Genomic DNA, 21,206 nt, shown 5'->3' with positions numbered 1-21,206 from the left:
TGGCGAGAGAACAAGTTTATTCGCAACACCAATGAGATTATCAAATAGACTATCATTGAAACAAGGGGTATATCCTATGTCACTATCCATCTAGACAAGGTTTGTCGTAACTCTAGAAAAGTAGAGTTTAAACTATATATAGATATCCAACTAATATAAGAAAATACATGAATGGCTATCTAAATAACCAATGATGTTTTAATTATGTAGATGCCTCTCATAGGTCTATGTTTATATAACATCTCCATCACTATATTAATTCTAACTACCTTAGGGATGGCATAATTATTATCATGCAATATCGATATCGTAGATCATGGATATCATTATATACTATCATTCCTAATTGTTAATATTCTAGGTACATATATTATATATTCGATTATATATTCGAATGGGGTTTTGAAATTGGGTTAAATATTCGAATGTCCCTATGCAGCTAGACTTGCAGTGCTATCATTATTGATACTAGTGGTACCATTATTATTACTATATGTTAATATTCTAAATACGTATAATGAATATTCTAGATACATACAATGTAAATGGTTTCTAAGATATATATTCCTACGTCAATATCCATCTAGATTAGGGGTTTATCATCTTTATGATTGTTCCATTTTTATATGGTTTCATGCCTTACTATATTCCAACTACCTAGGGTTACCATCATTAATCATTATCACGCATTATCGATATCATAGCTCGAAGATATTATTATTATCATGCATAATCATTAATATTAGAGGTATATATATATATATAAGAAATGAGTCACCTTTTATTTAAAGAAATATAAAATCTACCCTTTGGCTGGAGAACAAGTTTATTGACAATACGTCCTATTCTATCATCTTTATAATTGTTCCATTTTTATATGGTTTCATGCCTTACTATATTCCAACTACCTAGGGTTACCATCATTAATCATTATCACGCATTATCGATATCATAGCTCGAAGATATTATTATTATCATACATAATCATTAATATTAGAGGTATATATATATATATAAGAAATGAGTCACCTTTTATTTAAAGAAATATAAAATCTACCCTTTGGCGGGAGAACAAGTTTATTGACAATACGTCCTATTCTATCATCTTTATAATTGTTCCATTTTTATATGGTTTCATGCCTTACTATATTCCAACTACCTAGGGTTACCATCATTAATCATTATCACGCATTATCGATATCATAGCTCGAAGATCTTATTATTATCATACATAATCATTAATATTAGAGGTATATATATATAAGAAATGAGTCACCTTTATTTAAAGAAATATACAATCTACCCTTTTTGCGAAAGTTTAAGTTTATTGACAATACGTACCAATGAGATTATTAGATAGACAATCGTTGAAACAAGGGGTATATCCTATGTCACTATCCATCTAAACAAGGTTCTTCATAACTCTAGAAAAGTAGAGTTTAAATTCTATATAAATATCCAACTAATCTGAGGATTTACATGAATGGCTATCTAAATAAGCAATGATATTTTAATTATGTAGATGTCTTTCATAGATCTATGTTTGTATAGCATCTCCATCTCTATATTCTCACTACATTAGGGATAACATAATTATTATCATGAAATATCGATACCAAAGCTCGTGGATATTATTATATACTATCATGCCTAATTGTTAATATTCTAGGGTAGCCATACGTCTTTCAGAAATTAGGTTATACATTATTCTAGATACATATAATCAAAATAGTTTCTAAGACATATATTCCTACGTCAATATCCATCCAGATTAGGGGTATCATAACTCCTATAGGTTATCTTTTTCTCATTGTTTGACAATATCTTTTGATATTGTTTGGCAAATATTGTCCTATTCTATCACGTTTATAATTGTTCCATTTTTATATGGTTTCATGCCTCACTATATTCCAACTGCCTAGGGTTACCACCATGAATCATTATCACAAATTATCGATATCATAGCTCAAAGATATTATTATTATCATGCATAATCATTGATAGTATAGGTATATATATATATATAAGAAATGAATCACCTTTTTACTAAAGAAATGTACAATCTACCTTTAATGGGAGAACAAGTTTATTGACAATACGCACCAATGAGATTATTAGATAGACTATCATTGAAACAAGGGGTATATCCTATGTCACTATCCATCTAGACAAGGTTCTTCATAACTCTAGAAAAGTAGAGTTTAAATTCTATATAAACATCCAACTAATCTAAAGATTTACATAAATGGCTATCTAAATAAGCAATGATATTTTAATTATGTAGATGTCTTTCATAGATCTATGTTTGTATAGCATCTCCATCTCTATATTCTAACTACATTAGGGATAACATAATTATTATCATGCAATATCGATACCGTAGCTTGTGGATACTATTATATACTATCATGCCTAATTGTTAATATCCTAGGTACATACGTTAGTGGTTTCTTAGTTTATATTCCCACTGCCTAGGGTTACCATTATTAATGATTATCACGCATTATGAATATCATAGCTCGAAGATATTATTATTATTATATATATGGATATCTATTATATTTAAAAATATGGCATATATAGCCATTCATGTTTCAATATTTATTATTACATATATGTAGAGAGCCATCGAGGCAAGAGGACTAGATACATTATGGATTTGGAGAAAGTGTTTCATCACTATCCTTGGATCAAGGGTAGTCATACGTCTTTTAGAAATTGGGTTCTATCTTCCAATGTATCATCCCAGCTAGACTAGCAGTGCTGCCATTAATGACAACATATATTCTTATTATCACGTATGATCATTAATATTCTAGGTATGTATAAAAAAATGTACAGCTTGCACTTCAAGGATTACACCTTTCGACGCCTATCTAGATACTCTTATCCTGTTACTCGTCACAACTATATTTCTAATCTTGTGATATTTTATGCTTATGACTTTTATGTCCACCAAGATTAATTTGGTCTCATACATCATTTTGGCCTTTTAAGGACATTTACTATAACATTTCAATTCGTCTCTCTCTCTCTCTCCTCTCTCTCTCTCTCTCTCTCTCTCTCTCTCTCTCTCTCTCTCTCTCTCTCTCTCTCTCTCTCCAGCACACAAATACCCACAATAAGTTCCCAGATAAACATATGGATATCTACTATATTTAAAAATATTACCATATATAGACATTCAGGTCTCAATATTTAGTATTATATACATGTTGAGAGCCCTCGAGGCAAGAGGATTAGAATCATTATGGATGTTAGAGAAAGGGTATCACTACTGTCCTTGGATCAAGGGTAGTCATACATCTTTCAGAAATTGGGTTACACATTCCAATGTCCCTAACTAGCTAGACTCGTGGTGCTGCCATTATTGATGCTAGTGGTAACATTATTATTATCACGCATAGATAGTTGTTAATATTCTAGATACATATAATGAAAATAGTTTTTAAGATATATTTCCTACGTCAATATCCATCCAGATTAGGGGTATCATAACTCCTATAGGTTTTTGTTTTCATATTTTTTGACAATATCTTTTGATATTGTTTGGTAGATATTTTTTCCTATTCTATCATCCTTATAATTGTTCCATTTTTATATGGTTTCATGCCTCACTATATTCCAACTGCCTAGGGTTACCATCATGAATCATTATCACGCATTATCGATATCATAGCTCAAGGATATTATTATTATCATGCATAATCATTAATATTATAGCTATATTATATATATATATATATATAATTTATTTATTTATTTATTTATATATATGAAATGTATCACCTTTTTATAAAGAATGTATAATCTACCCTTTAACGGGAGAACAAGTTTATTGACAATACGTACCAATGATATTATTAGATAGACTATCGTTGAAAACAAGGGGTATATCCTATGTCACTATCCATCTACACAAGGTTCTATATAAATATCCAACTAGTCTGAGGATTTACATGAATGGCTATCTAAATAAGCAATGATATTTTAAATATGTAGATGTGTGTCATAGGTATATGTTTATACAACATGTCCATCACTATAGTCTTACTACATTAGGGATAACATAATTATTGTCATGCAATATCGATATCGTATCTCGTGGATATTATTATATACTATCATGCCTAATTGTTAATATTCTAGGTACATAGGTCAATGGTTTCTTAGTATTATAGTCCAAGTGCCTAGGGTTACCACTATTAATCATTATCACGCATTATTGTATCATGGCTCGAAGATAGTATTATTATTATACATATGGATATCTATTATATTTTAAAATATGCTATATATATCCATTCAACTTTCAATATTTATTGTTACATATATGTAGAGAGCCATCCAGGCAAGAGGACTAGAATCATTATGGCTTTAGGAGAAAGTGTATCATCACTATCCTTGGATCAAGGGTAGTCATACGTCTTTTAGAGATTGGGTTATATCTTCCAATGTCTCTATCCAGCTAGACTAGCAGTGCTGCCATTATTGACAACATGTATTCTTATTATCACGTATAATCATTATTATTCTAGGTATGTATAGAAAAATGTACAGTTTGAAGTTCAAGGATTATTTTTGGACGCCTGTCTAGATACTCTTATCCTGTTACTCCTCACAACTATATTTCTAATCTTCTGATATTTTATGCATATGACTCTATCCACCAAGATTAATTTGGTCTCATATATCATTTTGGCCTTTTAAAGACATTTTATATAACATTTCAGTTCGTCTCTTTCTCTCTCTCTCTCTCTCTCTCTCCAGCACACACATACCCACAATATGTTCCCAGATAGACATATGGATAATCTACTATATTTAAAAATATACCATATATAGCCATTTAGGTCTCAATATTTAGTATTATATACACGTAGAGAGCCCTCGTGGCAAGAGGATTAGAATCATTATGGATGTTATAGAAAGGGTATCCCTACTGTCCTTGGATCAAGGGTTGTCATACGTCTTTCAGAAATTGGGTTATACATTCCAATGTCCCTATCTAGCTAGACTTGTGGTGCTGCCATTATTGATGCTAGTGGTACCATTATTATTAACACGCATAGATAGTCGTTAATATTCTAGATACCTATAATGAAAATAGTTTTTAAGATAGATACTCCTACGTAAATATCCATCCAGATTACAGGTATCATAACTCCTATAGGTTTTTGTTTTCATATTGTTTGACAATATCTTTTGATATTGTTTGCCAGATATTGTCCTATTCTATCATCTTAATAATTGTTCCATTTTTATATGGTTTCATGCCTCACTATATTCCAACTGCCTAGGGTTACCATCATGAATGATTATCACACATTATCGATATGATAGCTCAAAGATATTATTATTATCATGCATAATCATTAATATTATGGGTATATACATATATATAAGAAATGAATCACCTTTTTACTAAAGAAATGTACAATCTACCCTTTAACGGGAGAACAAGTTTATTGACAATACGTACCAATGAGATTATTAGATATACTATCGTTGAAACAAGGGGTATATCCTATGTCACTATCCATCTAAACAAGGTTCTTCATAACTCTAGAAAAGTAGAGTTTAAATTCTATATAAATATCCAAATAATCTAAGGATTTACATGAATGGCTATCTAAATAAGCAATGATATTTTAATTATGTAGATGTCTTTCATAGATCTATGTTTGTATAGCATCTCCATCTCTATATTCTCACTACATTAGGGATAACATAATTATTATCATGAAATATCGATACCAAAGCTCGTGGATATTATTATATACTATCATGCCTAATTGTTAATATTCTAGGGTAGCCATACGTCTTTCAGAAATTGGGTTATACATTATTCTAGATACATATAATCAAAATAGTTTCTAAGACATATATTCCTACGTCAATATCCATCCAGATTAGGGGTATCATAACTCCTATAGGTTATCTTTTTCTCATTGTATGACAATATCTTTTGATATTGTTTGGCAAATATTTTCCTATTCTATCACGTTTATAAATTGTTCCATTTTTATATGGTTTCATGCCTCACTATATTCCAACTGCCTAGGTTTACCATCATGAATCATTATCACAAATTATCGATATCATAGCTCAAGGATATTATTATTATCATGCATAATCATTAATATTATAGGTATATTTATATTATAATATATATATATATATTTTATATATATGAAATGTATCACCTTTTTTTAAAGAAATGTACAATCTACCCTTTAACGGGAGAACAAGTTTATTGACAATATGTACCAATGTGATTATTAGATAGACTATCGTTGAAACAAGGGGTATATCCTATGTCACTATCCATCTACACAAGGTTCTTCATAACTCTAGAAAAGTAGAGTTTAAATTCTATATAAATATCCAACTAGTCTGAGGATTTACATGAATGGCTATCTAAATAAGCAATAATATTTTAATATGTAGATGTGTGTCATAGGTATATGTTTATATAACATGTCCATCAATATAGTCTTACTACATTAGGGATAACATAATTATTGTCATGCAATTTCGATATCGTATCTCGTGGATATTATTATATACTATCATGCCTAATTGTTAATATTCTAGGTACATAGGTCAATGGTTTCTTAGTTTTATAGTCCAAGTGCCTAGGGTTACTGTTGAGCTTATATGTGAAGCTACTCAATATATGGCTTCTCTATATATGGCACCCAGGTCCCCTCTATATATACATCATCTCATGTGTGTATTCTACACACTTTGGGTTCTACTTCTGTGTTCTCTCCTTCTCTCAACATGGTATCAGAGCAGTACATTTTTGTTTTCGATTTTTCTCCTGATCAAAATTGATTTTGAAGAAAATACCCAATCAAGGGATCGGAATCGATGTGGTCTACAACTTTGCAGAAGGAAGTTTCTTCAAATTCTGCACCGATTTTGAGTTATCGTTCACAGACTGCGTACATACCTGAAAAACACTTTGGCGTTTTGTTTTTGATTTTTCTGCTGATTGGAAACGATTTTGCTGAAACTATTCGCGAGGGAGACCGGCATCGATGTGGTCTACAACTTTGCGGAGGGAAGTTTTTTCAAATTCTGCACCGATTTTGAGTAATTGTTCGCGGACTGCGTACATACCTAAAAAGCAACTTCCGCTTTTGTTTTTAATTTTTTCTCCTAGTTGGAAACGATTTTGTAGAAACTACTCGTACAGGAGACCGGAATCGATGTGGTCTAAAACTTTGCAGGAGGAAGTTTTTTTCAAATTCTGCACCGATTTTGAGTTATCGTTCACGAACTGCGTACATACCTAAAAAGCAACTACATTAGGATAACATAATTATTATCATGCAATATCGATACCGTAGCTTGTGGATACTATTATATACTATCATGCCTAATTGTTAATATTCTAGGTACATACATCAACGGTTTCTTAGTTATATATTCCAACTGCTTAGGGTTACCATTATTTATCATTATCACGCATTATCGATATCATAGCTCGAAGATATTTTTATTATCATACATATGGATATCTATTATATTTTAAAATATGCCATATATAGCCATTCATGTTTCAATATTTATTATTACATATATGTAGAGAGCCATCGAGGCAAGAGGACTAGAATCATTATGGAATTTGGAGAAAGTGTATCATCACTATCCTTGGATCAAGGGTAGTCATACGTCTTTTAGAAATTGGGTTATATAATCCAATGTCCCTTTCCAGCTGCCATTATTGACAACATATTCTATTATCACATATAATCATTAATATTCTAGGTATGTATAGAAAAATGTACAGCTTGCAGTTCAAGGATTATACCTTTCGACGCCTGTCTAGATACTCTTATCTTGTTACTCGTCACAACTATATTTCTAATCTTGTGATTTTTTATGCATATGACTCTTTATAGCCACCAAGATTAATTTGGTCTCATATTTCATTTTGGCCTTTTAAAGACATTTCATATAACATTTCAGTTTGTCTCTCTCTCTCTCTCTCTCTCTCTCTCCAGCACACACATACCCACAATAAGTTTTTCAGAAAAACATATGAATATCTACTATATTTAAAATATACCATATATAGACATTCACGTCTCAATATTTAGTATTATATACATGTAGAGAGCCCTCGAGGCATGAGGATTAGAATCATTATGGCTGTTAGAGAAACGGTATCACTACTGTCCTTGGATCAAGGGTAGTCCATACGTCTTTCAGAAATTGGGTTATACATTCCAATTGCCCTATCTAGATAGACTCGCAGTACTTCCACTATTGATACTAGTGGTACCATTATTATTATCACGCATAGATAGTCGTTAATATTCTAGATACCTAAAATGAAAATAGTTTCTAAGATAGATATTCCTACGTCAATATCCATCCAGATAAGAGGTATCATAACTCCTATAGGTTTTTGTTTTCATATTGTTTGATAATATCTTTTGATATTGTTTGGCAGATACTGTCCTATTCTATCAATTTTCTAATTGTTCCATTTTTATATGGTTTCATGCCTCACTATATTCCAACTGCCTAGGGTTACCATCATGAATCATTATTACACATTATCGATATCATAGCTCGAAGATATTATTATTATCATGCATTATCATTAATATTATAGATATATACATATATATAAGAAATGAATCACCTTTTTAGTAAAGAAATGTACAATCTACCCTTTAACGGGAGAACAAGTTTATTGACAATACGTACCAATGAGATTATTAGATAGACTATCATTGAAACAAAGGGTATATCGTATATCTCTATCCATCTAGACAAGGTTCTTCATAACTCTAGAAAAGTGGAGTTTAAATTCTATATAAATATCCAACTAATCTAAGGATTTACATGAATGGCTATCTAAAAAACCATTCATATTTTAAACTATGTAGATGTCTGTCATAGGTCTATGTTTATATAACATCTCCATCACTATAGTCTAACTACATTAGGGATAACAAAATTATTGTCATGCAATATCGATATCGTACCTCGTGGATATTATTATATACTATCATGTCTAATTGTTAATATTCTAGGTACATACGTCAATGGTTTCTTAGTTTTATATTCCAAGTGCCTAGGGTTACCATTATTAATCATTATCACGCATTATTGATATCATAGCTCGAAGATAGTATTATTATCATGCATATGGATATCTATTATATTTAAAAATATGTCATATATAGCCATTCAGGTTTCAATATTTATTATTACATATATGTAGAGAGCCATCGAGGCAAGAGGACTAGAATCATTATGGATTTTGGACAAAGTGTATCATCACTATCCTTGGATCAAGGATAGTCATACATCTTTTAGAGATTGGGTTATATCTTCGAATGTCCCTATCCAGCTAGACTAGCAGTGCTGCCATTATTGACAACATATATTCTTATTATCACATATAATCATTAATATTCTAGGTATGTAAAGAAAAATGTACAGCTTGCAATTCAAGGATTATGCCTTTCGACGCCTGTCCAGATACTCTTATCCTGCTGCTCGCACAACTATATTTCTAATCTTGTGATATGTTATGCATATGACTCTATTCACCAAGATTAATTTGGTCTCATATATCATTTTGGCCTTTTAAAGATATTTTATATAACATTTCAGTTCATCTCTTTCTCTCTCTCTCTCTCTCTCTCTCTCCAGCACACACATACCCACAATATGTTCCCAAATAGACATATGGATATCTACTATATTTAAAAATATACCATATATAGCCATTTAGGTCTCAATATTTAGTATTATATACACGTAGAGAGCCCTCGTGGCAAGAGGATTAGAATCATTATGGATGTTACAGAAAGAGTATCCCTACTGTCCTTGGATCAAGGGTTGTCATACGTCTTTCAGAAATTGGGTTATACATTCCAATGTCCCTATCTAGCTAGACTTGTGATGCTGCCATTATTGATGCTAGTGGTACCATTATTATTATCACGCATAGATAGTCGTTAATATTCTAGATACCTATAATGAAAAGAGTTTTTAAGACATATATTCCTACGTCAATATCCATCCAGATTACAGGTATCATAACTCCTATAGGTTTTTGTTTTCATATTGTTTGACAATATCTTTTGATATTGTTTGGCAAATATTGTCCTATTCTATCATCTTTATAATTGTTCCATTTTTATATGGTTTCATGCCTCACTATATTCCAACTGCCTAGGGTTACCATCATGAATCATTATCACAAATTATTGATATCATAGTTCAAAGATATTATTATTATCATGCATAATCATTAATATTATAGGTATATATATATATATAAGAAATGAATCACCTTTTTACTAAAGAAATGTACAATCTACCCTTTAACGGGAGAACAAGTTTATTGACAATACGTACCAATGAGATTATTAGATATACTATCGTTGAAACAAGGGGTATATCCTATGTCACTATCCATCTAAACAAGGTTCTTCACAACTCTAGAAAAGTAGAGTTTAAATTCTATATAAATATCCAACTAATCTGAGGATTTACATGAATGGCTATCTAAATAAGCAATGATATTTTAATTATGTAGATATATTTCATAGATCTATGTTTGTATAGCATCTCCGTCTCATATGCTCACTACATTAGGGATAACATAATTATTATCATGAAATATCGATACCAAAGCTCGTGGATATTATTATATACTATCATGCCTAATTGTTAATATTCTAGGGTAGCCATACGTCTTTCAGAAATTGGGTTATACATTATTCTAGATACATATAATCAAAATAATTTCTAAGACATATATTCCTACGTCAATATCCATCCAGATTAGGGGTATCATAACTCCTATACGTTATCTTTTTCTCATTGTTTGACAATATCTTTTGATATTGTTTGGCAAATATTGTCCTATTCTATCACGTTTATAATTGTTCCATTTTTATATGGTTTCATGCCTCACTATATTCCAACTGCCTAGGGTTACCATCATGAATCATTATCACAAATTATCGATATCATAGCTCAAAGATATTATTATTATCATGCATAATCATTGATAGTATAGGTATAGATATATATATAAGAAATGAATCACCTTTTTACTAAAGAAATGTACAATCTACCTTTAATGGGAGAACAAGTTTATTGACAATACGCACCAATGAGATTATTAGATAGACTATCGTTGAAACAATGGGTATATCCTATGTCACTATCCATCTAGACAAGGCTCTTCATAACTCTAGAAAAGTAGAGTTTAAATTCTATATAAACATCCAACTAATCTAAAGATTTACATTAATGGCTATCTAAATAAACAATGATATTTTAATTATGTAGATGTCTTTCATAGATCTATGTTTGTATAGCATCTCCATCTCTATATTCTAACTACATTAGGGATAACATAATTATTATCATGAAATATCGATACCGTAGCTCGTGGATATTATTATATACTATCATGCCTAATTGTTAATATTCTAGGTATATACCTCAATGGTTTTCTTAGTTATATATTCCAACTGCCTAGGGTTCCATTATTAATCATTATCACGCATTATGGATATCATAGCTCGAAGATATTATTTTTATTATACATATGGATATCTATTATATTTAAAAATATGGCATATATAGCCATTCATGTTTCAATATTTATTATTACATATATGTAGAGAGCAGGACTAGATACATTATGGATTTTGGAGAAAGTGTATCATCACTATCCTTGGATCAAGGGTAGTCATACGTCTTTTAGAAATTGGGTTATATCTTCCAATGTATCATCCAGCTAGACTAGCAGTGCTGCCATTATTGACAACATATATTCTTATTATCACGTGTGATCATTAATATTCTAGGTATGTATAAAAAAATGTACAGCTTCCACTTCAAGGATTACACCTTTCGATGCCTATCTAGATACTCTTATCCTGTTACTCGTCACAACTATATTTCTAATCTTGTGATATTTTATGCTTATGACTCTTTATGTCCACCAAGATTAATTTGGTCTCATATATCATTTTGGCCTTTTAAGGACATTTACTATAACATTTCAATTCGTCTCTCTCTCTCTCTCTCTCTCTCTCTCTCTCTCTCTCTCTCTCTCTCTCTCTCTCTCCAGCACACACATACCCACAATAAGTTCCCAGATAGACATATGGATATCTACTATATTTAAAAATATACCATATATAGACATTCAGGTCTCAATATTTAGTATTATATACATGTAGAGAGCCCTCGAGGCAAGAGGATTAGAATCATAATGGCTGTTAGAGAAAGGGTATCACTACTGTTCTTGGATCAAGGGTAGTCATACGTCTTTCAGAAATTGGGTTACACATTCCAATGTCCCTATCTAGCTAGACTCGTGGTGCTGCCATTATTGATGCTAGTGGTACCATTATTATTATCACGCATAGATAGTCGTTAATATTCTAGATACATATAATGAAAATAGTTTATAAGATATATATTCCTACGTCAATATCCATCCAGATTAGGGGTATCATAACTCCTATAGGTTATTGTTTTCATATTTTTTGACAATATCTTTTGATATTGTTTGGTAGATATTTTCCTATTCTATCATCCTTATAATTGTTCCATTTTTATATGGTTTCATGCCTCACTATATTCCAACTGCCTAGGGTTACCATCATGAATCATTATCACGCATTATCGATATCATAGCTCAAGGATATTATTATTATCATGCATAATCATTAATATTTAGGTATATATATATATATATATATATATATATATATATATATATATATATATATATATATATAATATATATATATTATATATATATATATTATATATAGATATATAGAGATATATATATATATATATATATATAGATATATAGAGATATATATATATATATATATATATATATATATATATATATATTTATGTATGAAATGTATCACCTTTTTTTAAAAGAAATGTACAATCTACCCTTTAACTGGAGAACAAGTTTATTGACAATACGTACCAATGAGATTATTAGATAGACTATCGTTGAAACAAGGGGTATATCCTATGTCACTATCCATCACAAGGTTCTTCATAACTCTAGAAAAGTAGAGTTTAAATTCTATATAAATATCCAACTAGTCTGAGGATTTACATGAATGGCTATCTAAATAAGCAATGATATTTTAAATATGTAGATGTGTGTCATAGGTATATGTTTATATAACATGTCCATCACTATAGTCTTACTACATTAGGGATAACATAATTATTGTCATGCAATTTCGATATCGTATCTCGTGGATATTATTATATACTATCATGCCTAATTGTTAATATTCTAGGTACATAGGTCAATGGTTTCTTAGTTTTATAGTCCAAGTGCCTAGGGTTACTGTTGAGCTTATATGTGAAGCTACTCAATATATGGCTTCTCTATATATGGCACCCAGGTCCCCTCTATATATACATCATCTCATGTGTGTATTCTACACTCTTTGGGTTCTACTTCTGTGTTCTCTCCTTCTCTCAACATGGTATCAGAGCAGTACGTTTTTGTTTTCGATTTTTCTCCTGATCAAAATTGATTTTGTAGAAACTACCCGCTCAAGGGATCGGAATCGATGTGGTCTACAACTTTGCAGAAGGAAGTTTCTTCAAATTCTGCACCGATTTTGAGTTATTGTTCACAAACTGCGTACATACCTGAAAAACAGCTTCCGCGTTTTGTTTTTGATTTTTCTGCTAATTGGAAACGATTTTGCAGAAACTACCCGCGATGGATACAACTTTGCAGAAGAAAGTTTTTCAATTTCTGCACCGATTTTGAGTTATCGTTCGCGGACTGCGTACATACCTAAAAAGCAACTTCCGCTTTTTGTTTTTGATTTTTCTGCTAATTGGAAACGATTTTGTAGAAACTCCTTGTGCAGGAGAACGGAATCGATGTGGTCTACAACTTTGCAGAAGGAAGTTTTTTCAAATTCTGCACCGATTTGGAGTTATCGTTCACGGACTGCGTACATACGTAAAAAGCAACTTCCGCTTTGTGTTTTTCATTTTTCTGCTAATTGGAAACGATTTTGCAGAAACCACCCGCGATGGATACAACTTTGCAGAAGGAAGTTTTTTCAAATTCTGCACCGATTTTGAGTTATCGTTCGCGGACTGCGTACATACCTAAAAAGCAACTTCCGCTTTTTGTTTTTGATTTTTCTGCTAATTGGAAACGATTTTGTAGAAACTACTTGCGAAGGAGACCGGAATGGATGTGGTCTACAACTTTGCAGAAGGAAGTGTTTTCAAATTCTGTACCGATTTTGAGTTATCGTTCGCGGACTGCGTACATACATAAAAAGCAATTTCCGTATTTTGTTTTTTCTTTTTTTGCTTATTGAAAACGATTTTGCAGAAACTACCGGCGTGAGAGACCGGAATTGATGTGTTCTACAACTTTGCAGAAGAAACTACCCGCTATGGGAGTCCGGAATCGATGTGGTCTATAACTTTGCAGAAGGAAGTTTCTTTTAATTCTGCACCGATTTTGGGTTATCGTCTCGGACTGCGAATATGTTTGAAAATCAAAATTTTACTTTTTGCTTTTGATTTTTCTCATAATTGAAAACTTTTCAATTATATTTTTCTTCATCAATCATATATTTGTTACTGACGTAACTTTGCTGCAGAAGCCAGTTACACATCGTTCCGATTCAGTCGAGCCGTTGATGATCGTCCAAATTCTATCGAGCTACTGTTGGTACATGATCTTTTGTTATATGATATACTCGTTCATTGATTCTCGTATAATTATTCTTTTAGAGATATAGTTTACGTCATTTTATTGATAATTTCTCATTGATACCATAGTGATTTTGATGGTACCATGATGATGTTTTGTTAGTACTTTGGTCATGGTGATTTTCGTTGATACCATGATGATATGTCATTGATACCATGGTTATTCTCGGTGGTGCCATGATGATATTTCATTGATACCATGGTTATTCTCGGTGATGCCATGATGATGTTTCGTTGATACCATGGTTATTCTCGGTGATGCCATGATGTTGTTTCGTTGATTCCATGGTGAGTTTTTGTTGATACCATGATGATGTTTTGTTGATACCATGGTTATTCTCGGTGATACCATGATGTTGTTTCGTTGATACCATGGTTATTCTCGGTGATGCCATGATGATGTTTCGTTGATACCATGGTTATTCTCGGTGATGCCATAATGTTGTTTCGTTGATACAATGATTATTCTTGTTTCGTTGATACAATGATTATTCTCAGTGATATCATGATGCTTTTCGTTGATACCATGGTCATTTATTCATTTTTATTGATATAATGATGATATTTTGTTAATACTTTGATGGTATTCATTGATCACTACATTGATAAATGTTGTTTTATGTAGTATATACACATATCATTTGTATCACGTAATCACACATTTTGTACTTTTACGTTTATACTTTATGTACCATATGTTGTCGTGCGTATATATGTCGTCAAAAGAGTGGCGTCGCGAACCATCTCTTATGGCATTGTGAACGTAATTATTTCATTAACGATGCTAATAATTTTCATGACATGTTCTTTTTGGAGTCTATGATCTATGTAGGATTGATCAAAGAATTGATTTTATGAAGACAAACTTGGTGACAATAAAAGATTTATGAAGATATGTTTGGTGATGCCATATTGATGACAACATGAAGACATGTTTGGTGATGCGATATTGATGGCAAGCTACACAACAGATTCACGGAGACACTTTTGATTACAAGCTAATCAATGGCTTTTACACCTCTTTATTGAACCTTTGTATTCATTATTGTATTTGATAGGATAGGAGTAATGTAACTCCTCATAAAACATTCATTGTAAAAGAAGTGATGTAGCTCCTCGTAAACATTTGTATATTTAATGATTTTTATAATATAACGGTGGGTGTATATAGAGATGTGGGTTTTTCCCTTGATCCCCCAAGGGTTTTTTCATCCACAGTTAGGGACCCTTATTTGAGCGGGGGTGTTGAGCTTATATGTGAAGCTACTCAATATATGGCTTCTCTATATATGGCACCCAGGTCCCCTCTATATATACATCATCTCATGTGTGTATTCTACACACTTTGGGGTTCTACTTCTGTGTTCTCTCCTTCTCTCAACAGTTACCACTATTAATCATTATCACGCATTATTGATATCATGGCTCGAAGATAGTATTATTATTATACATATGGATATCTATTATATTTTAAAATATGCCATATATAGCCATTTAGGTTTCAATATTTATTATTACATATATGTAGAGAGCCATCGAGGCAAGAGGACTAGAATCATTATGGCTTTTGGAGAAAGTGTATCATCACTATCCTTGGATCAAGGGTAGTCATACGTCTTTTAGAGATTGGGTTATATCTTCCAATGTCCCTATCCAGCTAGACTAGCAGTGCTGCCATTATTGACAACATATATTCTTATTATCACATATAATCATTAATATTCCAGGTATGTATAGAAAAATGTACAGCTTGCAGTTCAAGGATTATACCTTTGGACGCCTGTCTACATACTCTTATCCTGCTGCTCATCACAACTATATTTCTAATCTTGTGATATTTTTGCATATCTATCCACCATATGACTCTATTAATTTGGTCTCATATATCATTTTGGCCTTTTAAAGACATTTTATATAACATTTCAGTTCGTCTCTTTCTCTCTCTCTCTCTCTCTCTCTCTCTCTCTCTCTCTCTCTCCAGCACACACATACCCACAATATGTTCCCAGATAGACATATGGATATCTACTATATTTAAAAATATACCATATATAGCCATTTAGGTCTCAATATTTAGTATTATATACATGTAGAGAGCCCTCAAGGCAAGAGGATTAGAATCATTATGGATGTTACAGAAAGGGAATCCCTACTGTCCTTGGATCAAGGGTTGTCATACGTCTTTCAGAAATTGGGTTATACATTCCAATGTCCCTATCTAGCTAGACTTGTGGTGCTGCCATTATTGATGCTAGTGGTACCATTATTATTATCACGCATAGATAGTCGTTAATATTCTAGATACCTATAATGAAAATAGTTTCTAAGTAGATATTCCTACGTCAATATCCATCCAGATTACAGGTATCATCACTCCTATAGGTTTTTGTTTTCATATTGCTTGACAATATTATTTGATATTGTTTGGCAGATATTGTCCTATTCTATCATCTTAATAATTGTTCCATTTTTATATGGTTTCATGCCTCACTATATTCCAACTGCCTAGGGTTACCATCATGAATGATTATCACACATTATCGATATGATAGCTCAAAGATATTATTATTATCATGCATAATCATTAATATTATAGGTATATACATATATATAAGAAATGAATCACCTTTTTAGTAAAGAAATGTACAATCTACCCTTCAACGGGAGAACAAGTTTATTGACAATACGTACCAATGAGATTATTAGATAGACTATCGTTGAAACAAGGGGTATATCCTATGTCACTATCCATCTAGACAAGGTTCTTCATAACTCTAGAAAAGTAGAGTTTAAATTCTTTATAAACATCCAACTAATCTAAAGATTTACATGAATGGCTATCTAAATAAGCAATGATATTTTAATTATGTAGATGTCTTTCATAGATCTATGTTTGTATAACATCTCCATCTCTATATTCTAACTACATTAGGGATAACATAATTATTATCATGCAATATCGATACCGTAGCTTGTGGATACTATTATATACTATCATGCCTAATTGTTAATATTCTAGGTACATACATCAACGGTTTCTTAGTTATATATTCCAACTGCCTAGGGTTACCATTATTTATCATTATCACGCATTATCGATATCATAGCTCGAAGATATTATTATTATCATACATATGGATATCTATTATATTTTAAAATATGCCATATATAGCCATTCATGTTTCAATATTTATTATTACATATATGTAGAGAGCCATCGAGGCAAGAGGACTAGAATCATTATGGAATTTGGAGAAAGTGTATGATCACTATCCTTGGATCAAGGGTAGTCATACGTCTTTTAGAAATTGGGTTATATAATCCAATGTCCCTTTCCAGCTTCCATTATTGACAACATATATTCTTATTATCACATATAATCATTAATATTCTAGGTATGTATAGAAAAATGTACAGCTTGCAGTTCAAGGATTATACCTTTCGACGCCTGTCTAGATACTCTTATCTTGTTACACGTCACAACTATATTTCTAATCTTGTGATGTTTTATGCATATGACTCTTTATATCCACCAAGATTAATTTGGTCTCATATTTCATTTTGGCCTTTTAAAGACATTTAATATAACATTTCAGTTTGTCTCTCTCTCTCTCTCTCTCTCTCTCTCTCTCTCTCTCTCTCTCTCTCTCTCTCTCTCTCTCTCTCTCTCTCTCTCTCTCTCTCTCTCTCTCTCTCTCTCTCCAGCACACACATACCCACAATAAGTTTTCAGATAAACATATGAATATCTACTATATTTAAAAATATACCATATATAGACATTCACGTCTCAATATTTAGTATTATATACATGTAGAGAGCCCTCGAGGCATGAGGATTAGAATCATTATGGCTGTTAGAGAAAGGGTATCACTACTGTCCTTGGATCAAGGGTAGTCATACCTCTTTCAGAAATTGGGTTATACATTCCAATTGCCCTATCTAGATAGACTCGCAGTACTTCCACTATTGATACTAGTTGTACCATTATTATTACCACACATAGCTAGTCGTTAATATTCTAGATACATATAATGAAAATAGTTTCTAAGATATATATTCCTACGTCAATATCCATTCAGATTAGCGGTATCATAACTCCTATAGGTTATTGTTTTCATATTGTTTGATAATATCTTTTGATATTGTTTGGCAGATATTGTCCTATTCTATCAATTTTCTAATTGTTCCATTTTTCTATGGTTTCATGCCTCACTATATTCCAACTGCCTAGGGTTACCATCATGAATCATTATTACACATTATCGATATCATAGCTCGAAGATATTACTATTATCATACATTATCATTAATATTATAGGTATATACATATATATAAGAAATGAATCACCTTTTTAGTAAAGAAATGTACAATCTACCCTTTAACGGGAGAACAAGTTTATTGAAAATACGTACCAATGAGATTATTAGATAGACTATCATTGAAACAAAGGGTATATCGTATATCTCTATCCATCTAGACAAGGTTCTTCATAACTCTAGAAAAGTGGAGTTTAAATTCTATATCAATATCCAACTAATCTAAGGATTTACATGAATGGCTATCTAAAAAACCATTGATATTTTAACTATGTACATGTCTGTCATAGGTCTATGATTATATAACATCTCCATCACTATAGTCTAACTACATTAGGGATAACATAATTATTGTCATGCAATATCGATATCATACCTCGTGGATATTATTATATACTATCATGTCTAATTGTTAATATTCTAGGTACATACGTCAATGGTTTCTTAGTTTTATATTCCAAGTGCCTAGGGTTACCATTATTAATCATTATCACGCATTATTGATATCATAGCTCGAAGATAGTATTATTATCATACATATGGATATCTATTATATTTAAAAATATGTCATATATAGCCATTCAGGTTTCAATATTTATTATTACATATATGTAGAGAGCCATCGAGGCAAGAGGACTAGAATCATTATGGATTTTGGAGAAAGTGTATCATCACTATCCTTGGATCAAGGGTAGTCATACGTCTTTTAGAGATTGGGTTATATCTTCGAATGTCCCTATCCAGCTAGACTAGTAGTGCTGCCATTATTGACAACATATATTCTTATTATCACATATAATCATTAATATTCTAGGTATGTAAAGAAAAATGTACAGCTTGCAATTCAAGGATTATGCCTTTCGACGCCTGTCTAGATACTCTTATCCTGCTGCTCGCACAACTATATTTCTAATCTTGTGATATGTTATGCATATGACTCTATCCACCAAGATTAATTTGGTCTCATATATCATTTTGGCCTTTTAAAGACATTTCATATAACTTTTGAGTTCGTCTCTCTCTCTCTCTCTCCAGCACACACATACCCACAATAAGTTCCCAGATAGACATATGGATATCTACTATATTTAAAAATATACCATATATAGCCATTTAGGTCTCTATATTTAGTATTATATACATGTAGAGAGCCCTTGAGGCAAGAGGATTCGAATCATTATGGCTGTTACAGAAAGGGTATCCCTACTGTCCTTGGATCAAGGGTGGTCATACGTCTTTCAGAAATTGGGTTATACATTCCAATGTCCCTATCTAGCTAGACTTTTGGTGCTGCCATTATTGATGCTAGTGGTACCATTATTATTATCACGCATAGATAGTCATTAACATTCTAGATACACATAATGAAAATAGTTTCCAAGGTATATATTCCTACGTCAATATCCATCCAGATTACAGGTATCATAACTCCTATAGGTTATTGTTTTCATATTGTTTGACAATATATTCTGATATTGTTTGGCAGATATTGTCCTATTCTATCATCTTTCTAATTGTTCCATTTTTGTATGGTTTCATGCCTCACTATATTCCAACTGCCTAGGGTTACCATCATGAATCATTATCACAATTTATCGATATCATAGCTCAAAGATATTATTATTATCATGCATAATCATTAATATTATAGGTATATATATATATATATATATATATATATATATATATATATATATAAGAAATGAATCACCTTTTGGTAAAGAAATGTACAATCTACCCTTTAACGGGAGAACAAGTTTATGGACAATACGTACCAATGAGATTATTAGATAGACTATCTTTGAAACAAGGGGTATATCCTATGTCACTATCCATCTAGACAAGGTTCTTCATAACTCTAGAAAAGTAGAGTTTAAATTCTATATAAATATTCAACTAATCTGAGGATTTACATGAATGGATATCTAAATAAGCAATGATATTTTAATTATGTAGATGTCTGTCATACATCTACGTTTATATAACATCTCCATCGCTATATTCTTACTACATTAGGGATAACATAATTATTGTCATGCAATATCGATATTGTAGCTCGTGGATATTATTATATACTATCATGCCTAATTGTTAATATT

This window comes from Adiantum capillus-veneris, chromosome 2 (assembly GCF_014529385.1).
Source record: "Adiantum capillus-veneris isolate H3 chromosome 2, ASM1452938v2, whole genome shotgun sequence".
NCBI lineage: Eukaryota > Viridiplantae > Streptophyta > Polypodiopsida > Polypodiales > Pteridaceae > Adiantum > Adiantum capillus-veneris.
Note: the sequence above shows the minus strand (reverse complement) of the source record.